The sequence below is a fragment of the Mixophyes fleayi genome, chromosome 1, assembly GCF_038048845.1.
Source record: "Mixophyes fleayi isolate aMixFle1 chromosome 1, aMixFle1.hap1, whole genome shotgun sequence".
NCBI lineage: Eukaryota > Metazoa > Chordata > Amphibia > Anura > Limnodynastidae > Mixophyes > Mixophyes fleayi.
Genome location: NC_134402.1, coordinates 336257403 through 336268827, shown reverse-complemented (window position 1 = coordinate 336268827; position 11425 = coordinate 336257403).

Here is an 11425-nt window from a genome sequence, read left to right as displayed (position 1 = left end):
AAGAGCAAAGTAAATAATGACTGTTGCTCAGTGACCGTCATATACACAGACATGGTCACTGAACTCCAGTCACTGTGAGGAGAGCTGCTACACAAGCTCATGGGTGGCGCCAAGGGCAGTTTGAGTAAAGAAAGGGGTCATTTTTATTTTCATACTAAGTATAAATAATCAATGTAGGTTTTTTAGTATTATTAATTAAATAGCAAATTTTAGTTACAGCCAATGGTAATTGAATAAGGGTGCTCTGCTAGGTACTTCACCTCATACCACCCAACTATCCATCTGTTGAACCTAAGGAACTGTCCCTGTTTTCAGTTTATGTATAATACTAATTAAAAAACTTCCCCTAAAAAGTGTCTTTGTCTATTAAATTTATAATAGCTTCAAAGTTGTATACTATTACTTGTTTTAGTGCTGTGTGGTGTGTATTCAGCTATAAATAGTAACTTTTTTATTTGAATTTGTACACAAAGGTTGGTTGAGGTAAGTGTCACATGAAAATCTGGCATTACAACTGCACACTCTCCAACTTGGGTTATTTACTAACAAGGTGTGAACAGAGAAAAGTGCAGTAACCAACAGCAAACAATCGTAAATAACTGTGCAATAATACAGGTTAGAGAATGAAAATAAATGTCTGTTTGCCGTTGATTACTGCATTTTTGCACATAATTCCCAATCCCATTAGTTTTGCTTTTTTATTTTTTTTGAGTACAAAATACTTGCAAAATAGTTAGCAAAAAGAATGAGACAACGCAATTTGTCAGCTCCATCAATGACCATTTAAACAGCAATAAAAAAAATGAGATATTTACTGCACTGAGTCTTTAGTCATGGTTCGCACCCTAAAATAGGATTCTAGTAGTTATTGCCAGTAGATCAAACTTCAAAAGTGCTGTACAAAAAGACAACAGCAGATCGATCCAGCAGCACAGGTGTTATTTCTCCCCCTTTGCCCCCCCCCCCATGGAAATATCTGCCCCCACATTTCCCACTTAATTTATTATTACAGTTATCTGGACTAAATAAATGTAAACAAAGACATTCTCAACAATTCAACACGGGTAACTGCAATAGTAAATTAAATGGTACATTAAATTGGTATTTTCTACCAAGTAGAAGAGATCATGTTGGTCAGGTGGTCTGTAAATATGATAAGATCAGAGGCATAACTTAAAATTTTAGTGCCTGGGGCGAAAACAAAAATGCTGCTCCCCTAGCCCTCAATTTTGACCAAATGAACCTAAGATATTCATAAACTGCGCCCTGGGCGGTCTCCCCTACCGCACAGCCCTAGTTACGGCCGTGGATAAGATAGGTTGTGATAAATGTTCTAAAATGAAACTGTCATTACAGAACAATGCTATTGTGTAATGTGCCTGTAAATGAATGGCAGTACCATGTAGTTCAATGTCGCATCAAATTCAACTTTGACTTCCTACTTGTAGGATTGATCAATTTTTTTTTCTACAGCTGCCTGGTTTCTGCCACTCCTTCAGGAAAACATGATACTTAGATTGTTCTAATTTATAAAGGACAACATTAACAAACGTTTATTTACCTTTTTTCAATGTTATATTTTTTGTCGTCTGTTTAGCAAACTCCCAAAAACAGAGGAGCCTGTATGATGTGCAGTCAGTGACCACTAAATAATGTCCATATCCAACTTATCTATATCATCATCATCTTGGTACAGCAGAGATGATTATATTTTTAAGCCAATAATGCCATGTAACATGATGATGATTATGATTGTATTGCCAGAACTCTGCACACAGTGGCAGGCTGGGTTGGGGGACTGGGGGGCCGGTCAGGGCCGTCTCTTCCATTGGGCACGATGGGCAGGTGCCCGGGGGCCCTGCAGGCAAGGGGGGCCCGTCCGAATCCTAAAAAAAAAAAAATATATATTTTTTTAAATACTTACCTTGCGGTCACATTAGCGGTGATCCGGCTCCCTCCCTGGTCCCCTCTTCCGTGCTGTGCTCAAAGTGAATGCTGGGCGTGATGTCACGCCCAGCATTCACTGCAACCACAGCACGGAAGAGGGCAGAAGAGACTCAGCGGCGCGGAAAAAAGAAGATGATCGGACTTAAGGTAAGTTAAGGGGACCCCTATATATATATATATATATATATATATGTAAAAAAAAAGTGATTATATATATAATCACGTTTTTTTATATTTTTTTTACACACACACACACACACACTATTTATATATATATATATATATATATATATATATATATATATATTTTAGGGGCCCGGTACACTGCATTTTTTCCTTTAAAATGTTGCTAATAGGCTGCTGAGTCGAGTCTTGCCCCCGGGCAAAAATTTGCCCGCCCTCCCCTGACTGCACTGCTGCCCAATGGGCTGTTCTGCTGTGAGAAATGTGACCAAAATTTTTACAGTGATTTTGCTCATCTCTATACATGAATTATTAAGTGTTTAATAATAATAATAATAATAATAATAATAATAATAATAATAATAATCCAAATATACCTTTCCAATATTATGTGTGATAATAAATGCAATTGAAATGTTCTATTTATGACAAGAGAGTACTTAAACTTACACTTAACTGCAAGAGTTAATATTCTTAGTACCAGGCCGACCAATAGTAGAAGATGAGAGTGTCCTGGATTTCTATATAGTTCCTCTCTGGCTGCTTGGTCTGCCTCATTCTTCACAAGATCCAGTGGGAAGACGTGGCAGGAGAGAGAAAGGACTTGTATTCGTTACAGGATCTTTATGTTTTTTTGCCTCTTTGTTGTTTCCTTCTGTTTTTCATCAGTTATTTTGTCACAGCTTTGATTGCCCTCCTTTATCTACTTTTATTCTTTCATTGTCATATCGCCTTCTTTCACCCTTAGTCAACTCTCTCCCCTGTCCATCTCCGCCACATCTCTTCCCTCTCGCTCTCTATACAGTTTCAACATGTCCCATCCTAAAAGGATTGTTCTGCGCCCCTTAAGGTTTAGAGATGCCCCCCCTTCTCATTGGGGCCATCTTGTGGTTCCCGAGCAGGCACAGCCATCGCTGATAGATTCAATTGGCGATGGCATGGCCAGTGTAGTCGCCTCTGTTCCCTCTCCTCTCAGCCCTCTCACTTACCTGTTTCCAGTCGGCGGAGCAGGGACATGCTCCAATATCAGCCAGAATCAGGGACAGTTGTGAGCTGTCCCGCCCTGCCTCCCTCCAGCTATATTTTCCTCCTAGTCATTTTCTCATGATAATTCTAGAGGATCTGCATGGGGAGCCCAGTTTTATAATGACCCCCTCAGCACATAGATCACTATATTGCTTACCACCCATAGCGTACAGTAATGTTTCCTCCCATAGTGGGGCTTATTTCCACCAACTACTACCTGCTTCATGGCCACCAGTAGACACAACTCCCCAGCCCGACTCGTGCCAATGATGTGCTTACCAAGGTGAAGTCAACACTTCAACTTGTTACCTGGCTCATCAGTACAAAACACAAGGGGCTTTAGCAGTCACAGTGAAAGCTATGACCGTGATCTATCCCCCTCCTTATTTTCACAATTGTCAGAAATGCATGAGTCGACTGGGTCCAGTAGTTGTGGATCACAGTTCTTGACCAAACTACACTGCCCACCTCCCCTTCACGGAGTAGGCCCAAAATGGTCCACCACTGGATTTGTTTGCTGATTTTCATGACACTCTTTTGGACAATCCATCTCAATAGCCCTTTCCACCAGCAATTTGTAGAGGGGACCAGTTTAGTTAACCCGGTTAGACACAGAGATTCCATGCTGAAACATTTTGGTCCCTACTCAACTCCCCCATCCTCTGACAGACATATAGGGTCCAACACCCCATGCCAGCTGCCGGTACCTCAACTTCACAAGCCACAAGTGATGACCATTCTAGATCCTTGAATCCCCAAGCACGAGTCACTCACCTCCACAGTCCCCAACTACCAGGTCAAAAGATAGCCACCCCAGGACCTTAGCTCCCCTCCCCGGGCCCCAAGTAGACACAAGTGATGTGATTAGCCATCTTGCAACAGATATTAACGTGTCTCTTGTTCCAGATTATGAGACAGCCGAATATTCCTGATTCCAGACAACCCCAACGAACAACAGAAGGTCCAGGACAGGGGGGCGGAAGCAGTGATTGGCAGGCAACAGGATACGTCCCAACGGGATCAACGAATGAGTCAAGTGGAGCTGCCATTATCGGTGAGGGCGTTTTACCTATTACACACCTTACACGTGACATTTGCTCTCTAATTGATAGCACTAGCGAGGACTCTTCAGACACTGAAGTTTTTAATTCTATTCCAGACTCAGTTGCTAGGCAAGCAAGCGACCAAGACAAACCAAGGTTCAGAGCCACAACTAGGAACACGCAACAGTGACACGGGGTGGTGTGAGAACACGGCACTTATGTGTGGGATCAGACCCAGTGCTAAAGATAAGAGGCATTTTCATGGACATGTCCACAATTACAGACATGGGCAAAAAGAATTTAGCTGCAGCTTGAGAGAAGAATGGCATAGGCATGGAAACATACAGATCCTTCTCCAAATGGGTGAACGGCTACTGTGTTTTCGCAGCCATTTACATTGAATACAGGCCAGGCAAATGCACGGACAACTGGCACTATTTACACCTTATTAATTACATGTTCATTATGATATGGTGATCATACAATGAACGGTTTAGAGAGAAGATAAGCAGCTGGGCCAGTCTTCCACTAGATTTCAAGGATATTGAAACCTGGATGGAGCTGATGCGACCTACTATTCATGCCACAATTTCAGCAGGTCAGTTTTCACGCTTCGGGGAGGGCGACAGCATCTCTCCCCAACAAAAAGAGATGTTATGACTCAACTCAGGATCCTGCTCTCGTAGAACGGCGTGCAAATATCAACACACGTGTTCCACCTGCAGAGGCCCACATCCCACTAGAGAATGCCACAGGACCGACCCTAATGCTGGTAGAGGACGTGGCACTCTGGTAGCAACTACACGTCAAGGCACCTTCACCAATTTACCTAATAGCATTAGACAAATGGCTTAGCCTTTTCAGGAATCGGTCATCTTCTTGAAAACTGGCTTCCATGTCAGATTTCAGATCCAGTTCAGGGGCTCTAAATCCACCCATATTTCGGAACTTAAAATCAGCATACATCTTCCCTGAGGTACTGGCTGAAAAAATAATGAAAGAAGTCAAGTTAGGCCACATGTTAGGCCTCTTTTAATACCCGCCCCTAGCCAACATAGTATTTTCCCAAATAGGGGTTGTCTCCAAGAAGACGGTGGGCAAATTCCTTCTAATTCAACACCTTTTGTACCCGGCCGGTGGCTTGGTGAATGATGCAATAGACCCCCTTCAGTTGTTTGAAACTGCACTGGCTCTAGTACAAGGGTTCAGTCTCGGTGCCCTACTAGCCAAGTTAGACATTGTATCTGTATTCCGTCTGTTCCCATTACATCCCGAGTCCTTTAGATTCATGGGTTTCAGATGGTTTTTACTTCAACCGTTGTCTGCCTATGGGTTCTTCAATCACCTGTGTATGCTTTGAGAGGTTCAGTTCTTTCCTCCATTGGTGCATTCAAGCAGGGACTGGGCATTACGGAATAGCCCATTATTTGGACAACTTCCTGATAATTATTATTATTATTATTAATTTTTATTTATAGGGCGCCACAAAGTATCCGTAGCGCCGTACAAGGACAAACAATGGCACAGTACAAGGTGAAACAGCACAGTACAAGTAACAGTAAGCACTATAACTCTGGGGGCTCAGGTACAGCATGAAAGAGAGGGATGGAGGGGAAAAGTGAGTACAGGCAGGTACATAATAATAGGCTCAGTGGGCTCCCCTCAGTGCAATAACACACTAGCAGCAACTCAAGCACTATTTGTTATTAGACGTCCCTATTGTACATGACAAAATGGAAGGACCAACATCTTGCTTGTCTTTCTTAAGGATAGAAATTGACACCCTAGCAGGCTGTTATCTGCTTCTCTAAAAAAAAATACAAAGTATAATAGAATCCATATCTGACATACAGGGAGCACCATTGATAGCTTTACATCAAGTACAGTCCCTTTTAGGCCTTTTCAATTTTGCATGTCGGATCATCTCCATGGCCAGAGTTTTCTGCAGAAATACTACAATGAGCCACAGCAGGAATGGCCAGGCCTCATGCAGCGGTGCGTTTTTCTTCCGAAATTAAGGTCGACCTACAGGTCTGGCTAAGGTTTCTTTGTGAATTTAATGGCAAGCGCATATGGCCTACGCCCGCTATATCTAGCAATCAACTAGATCTATACACAGACACATCAGGTGCCCAAGGCTTTGGAGCTTACCTGCATGGTGAATGGTGCGCCATGCACTGCCCAGAATCCTGGAATCGGTGTGGCATAGTGTCCAACCTTTTAGTACTAGAGCTCTTCCCAATAATCATAGCAATCGGGCTATGGACTTTGATCTTAGGGGGTCATCACATTGTTTTCTGGTGCAACAATCTGGGTGTTATTCAATAGATCAAAAACAGAGCGCATCGTCCCCTTATGCCATTGCTCTGCTGTGACAGCTCATACTGCGTTGCCTAGAACATGACATCTCATTTAATGCGCGTCATGTCCCAGGGACTAAGAACAGCATTGCTTTATCGTGCTTTTAATGGTGACGCTTTAGGGCCTTGGCTCCGAATGCTAACCCCACAGGCACCCCTTGTCCATCTTGTGTTTGGCAGATCATCAGCTGGCATAACAGGACTTGTGGAACGATTGTTGGCCCAGTCCACTGGATGAGCTTATTGGGTAGTGTGATAGCATTGTGGTCACATTTCCTAAGCTCACGAGGGACTCAGGTCAGAACAATGCCATGATGACCTGCTTGTGGGAACTATATAGGGAGGGGGCATCCAAGACAGCTATGGCTACCACCCTAGCAGGTATATCATTCATGACATGCCTGAATGGCGCTGCAAATGTGGCGAAGAACTTTACCATATCTAAGGCTCTAAAAGGCTGGCCACTGGATAAACCAGTGCCGGAGGACACAAGGCGACCCGTAGATTTACAGCTTTTGCGTCAGTTAGTCTATTCTCTACAATTGGTGGCGCATGATAAATACAAACTTCTGCTGTTACGCATAGCATTTGCTCCTGCTTTTTAGGGGCCTTTAGGATCTGCAAACTTCTTGTGCAGTCCAAGCATAATACATCATCAGGTTTATTGGCCTGACACATCATAAATCAAGAGACTCAGCTGACATGTAAAATTAGCAAGTCTAAAACGGACCAAGCTGGTAGAGACTGCTGGATTCACAAACGCCCACACATATCGACTGAGATTTTCCCACTAACCTTAACGAAACAACTAAATGGGGTGAGACCTCAAAATAGCCCTTTGTTTTTAGTGCAGTTAGATAGTTCACCACTCACAAAGTTTCAATTTCATGCACTATTTAAAAGAACTTTAAAAATGTTGAGTTTAGACCCGACCCAGTATGGCACCCACTCCTTTCAGAATGGGGCAGCTACGTCCGCTGCCTTGGCTGGCTCATCGGTAGCAGCCATCAAGACCCTTGGTAGGTGGAAATCAGCAGCATACAAGAAATACATCAGGACCAATGTTTGATTTCTTGCTCTTTTTTTGCTCTGTCTGTTATCCCCCCCCCCCACCCTCAACCCCTCGCCCTCCATAACCCTGGGCTTTGCTGCTTGTAGCTTTTATCAAGGGCATGAAGGGATTTTTATTGTTATTTCCCTGGATCAAGGCCTGATTAGCTACGTGCCTACAGGGTTTTTTTCCTGTTTTGTTACCTTCATATGGGTTGCCGCACTCACCACCTCTTTCACTCCCAGATGCTTCAGGACAACCCTTTGGAGTCCAATTAAGTGGATGTCATTTTCACCATACAGTGTAACATTTGTTGCTGGTAGCTGACAAAATGTAATTTTTGTTCACAGGTCCCTTGAAGCTAGCCAATTACATTTGGAACTTAGGCCATCCTATGTGTTCTGGGTGGCCAGACATGAAAGAGCTGAGACGTATTACATTTTCTCAGGTCCAGTAGAGATATATTGGATGAGTAGATGTTACCTCTGTAGGCATGATTTACTCCCATGGCTGACCCGTCAAATTGGGCAATGGGGACAACAAGACATACTAGTTATCCATATGGGCGGTAACAATGTCAGGAAAGGGAAATCCCTAGACTTAATACTTACCATTCAGCAAAATTTGAAGACTATGAAAGCTAAATGGATGACCACTTAATCAGTCTGGTCCGCAGTAGTCCCCCTTTTAGATTGAAGAACAGCGATCCCCCAGAGGGTTGTATTGAAGTTAGTTAAGAAACTCAACAGGTCAGTGGGGGGTGGGGGTCATCAAGGCCCTGGGTAGTTTTGTTATTATCCACCCATTAATATCAGTGGATTAAGTACAGTTTTTTCGAAAGGATGGGTTCCACCTCATGGAGTATGGCTTAGGTAGGTTTATAAAATGTATTTATGGGGCGGTTGGTGGTGGGCTGTTGGTCCCTTAAGGATGCCAGCAGTGATAGGAAGGCACTGTGGTCAGCGGCTGATGCATATGGCGCTAACGCTGATTGGCCACAGGTCACTGTCCCCATCAAGGTAACGGTTAAAAAGTATGAAAGTATCTTTTTTTAGATAAGTTAAGTATGACAATAGAAGGTAATTGTGAAGAGGAAGAAAGGCATCCACAATATACAGATGAAATAATTATCAAATATATTGGATATCCTCTTCTGCAATTCCACTTGTTCATTTGGATCTGCAGTTTAAGGACTATTTACAGTACCTAGAATCTACTGAATTTGTGCCCCGAGCTTTTAGCTTTGTGGCTCCTACCCTCTGGATCATGTACAGTTTGCAAGGCACTCACTATAAACATCTTTAAAAACAGATTAAAGACTCAGTTATTTATTAAAGCATTTCTTTATTTTCTAAAAAGCAAACAAGAAAACAAATGCTGTCTTCTGTACTATGTTAATGCTTTATGTGTTTATTTTGTATCATGTGCTTTTTAATCTGCAATTGTAAAGCGCTTTGAGTCCTATTGGGAGAAATAATATTATTATTATTACCATATATTGTATTTGTTCATAAATATGTAATTCTTTCTTTAGTGAAATGTTGCATTGCTCTTAGATTAAATGTTTTTATAGGCTGTCATATTAGTCACTATAGAAACAAAAGCAACAGTGACACCAACAAGCAGTATAATTATCAGCAGGGAAATTCCAGTAATATAAGATTTAAACTAATGTTTCTGTTTTCACTTTAATGTCTCAGAAAGCATGCTTATGCGTGAGTCACACTTCCATCGGTGTCTGGTATATGTAAGTTATATGCAGAGCCATAAGAATACATTTTCGCGCCCTGGGAAAGACAGAGCAGTGGTCAGGGCCGGTGCTAGGGTTCGTGGCGCCCTAGGCACATTTACAAAATTGGCGCCCCCCGCCCGGCACATTTTCAAAATCGGCGCCCCCACCCTGCACACTTACAAAATAGTGTGTAAGTGTGCAGGGTGGGTGGCGCCGATTTTGAAAATGTGCGTCTTTTCTTACCTGCTTCTAACTTGCCTCCTCTCTGCTCCGTCTGCTCCCCTCCACTCACTGACACTGTTGGGCCGTGATGATGATGTCACGCCCGACAGTCAGTCAGTGAGTGGAGGGGAGGAGACGGAGCAGGGAGGCGGTGGTGGTGGTGAGCAATAGTCCCTCCCCCCCTCCCTGTGGATGTATGTGAAGCTGTGCGGCAGCCGTGAAAGGTATGGTCAGCGGTCGCCGCACAGTTTTAAAGACATTTTTAATCTGTGGCGCCCTCCAGAGCCCGGCGCCCTAGGCAAGTGCCTAACCTTGCCTAATGGGAGCGCCTGGCCTGGCAGTGGTGCCCCTTTCCCAAACACGCGGGAGAACACTCCAACAGGGGGACATTCCTACCTGCCGCTGCTGCCAGTGTCTTAAACTCAGTTGCTGCTTAGCACGTTGGGGCCCTGTTTGGAAAAGAGATAGTTACTATTCACCTCCTGGAAAGTCGAGCAATGACTAAACACCCCAGAATTTAATTAATAACATTCACATTTAATAAATATGCTTGTTTTTCCCTCCATATAGCCCCTTACCCCCAACCAGCCCCAATATTAAATTAATAGCATTCCCCTTTGGTAAACAGACATACCCAACCCCATCAGCCACGACATTAAATTAATTGCATTCCCATTTATTAAACAGACTAATTTTATTCCTCATCAGATTCAACATTAAATTAATAGCATTCCATTTAATAAACTGACATATGCCCCCTCACCAACCCTGATATTAAATTAAACATTCACATTTAATAAACTGGCCAATGTTTCCCCCACCAGCCCCAACATTAAATTATTTGCATATCCGTTTAGAAAACAGACATTCCCAACCCCATCAGCCCTGACTTTAAGTTAGTTGCATTCCCATTGTATTACCAGACTTCTTTCATACCTCACCAACATTTACATTAAATTAATAGCATTCACCCATTTGACCCCTCACCAACCCCAGCATTAATGGCATTCCCATTTAATATAAAGACCTATTTCTCCACCAGCCCCACAATCAAATTAATGGCTTACAAATTTCCACCATATGTAATAGAGATTATTATTACTAATAAACACATCACTGTCATTTTGAATATAGTACTTATTTTTTTTTTTATAATTATTTTTTGTTTTTATTGTATTAATGTAGTATAGATTTATGTACTCCAAAGAAACACCCCCTTCTCTCCAATCCCCAGCCCCCGCTCACCCATGTTTTCTATAGCCACCCCCTCTTCTCCCCCATTTTTTACAGCCTTCCCTCCCACATTTCTTATAGCCCCCACCGTTTTTCTAAGCCCACTCTTCCCTCCCCTGTTCTAAATTGCTGTTCTACAGCAATTTAATTACAATATTGCTCCTCAGCTTCTCTTATCTCTGCATCTGCTTCCTGCTTCTCCTTGCTCTGTCTTCTCCTTGCTCTATCATCATCTTGTTCTGTCTGTCTTCTTACTGCATTCTTCTTGTTTCCATGCTGGCACCTCTATACGAGGGAGCCTGTCACTGACAAATTGCAGCTCTGCGGTGAGTGTCAGTGAGCCATCTGGGGGCTGCATTTAGTGGGGGGGCATTGCATCTCCTCAGCCTGATTCATTACGGAACACAATCCGAATGTAAATTGCTTTGTTTTTAAAAACGCATGTAAATCGGGAATACACACATCCGTATTCAACTAGGACAGGATCCGAAGACTGGGATTACTGAAGGCCCAATTTCACTACATACATGCCAAATTCTGTAGCCAAATGCATCTTATTGAATACGGGTCTAGGTGCGCTCTGCAACTTTTCTATAACTTGTATATTATCTGTACTTTAAATATTTTG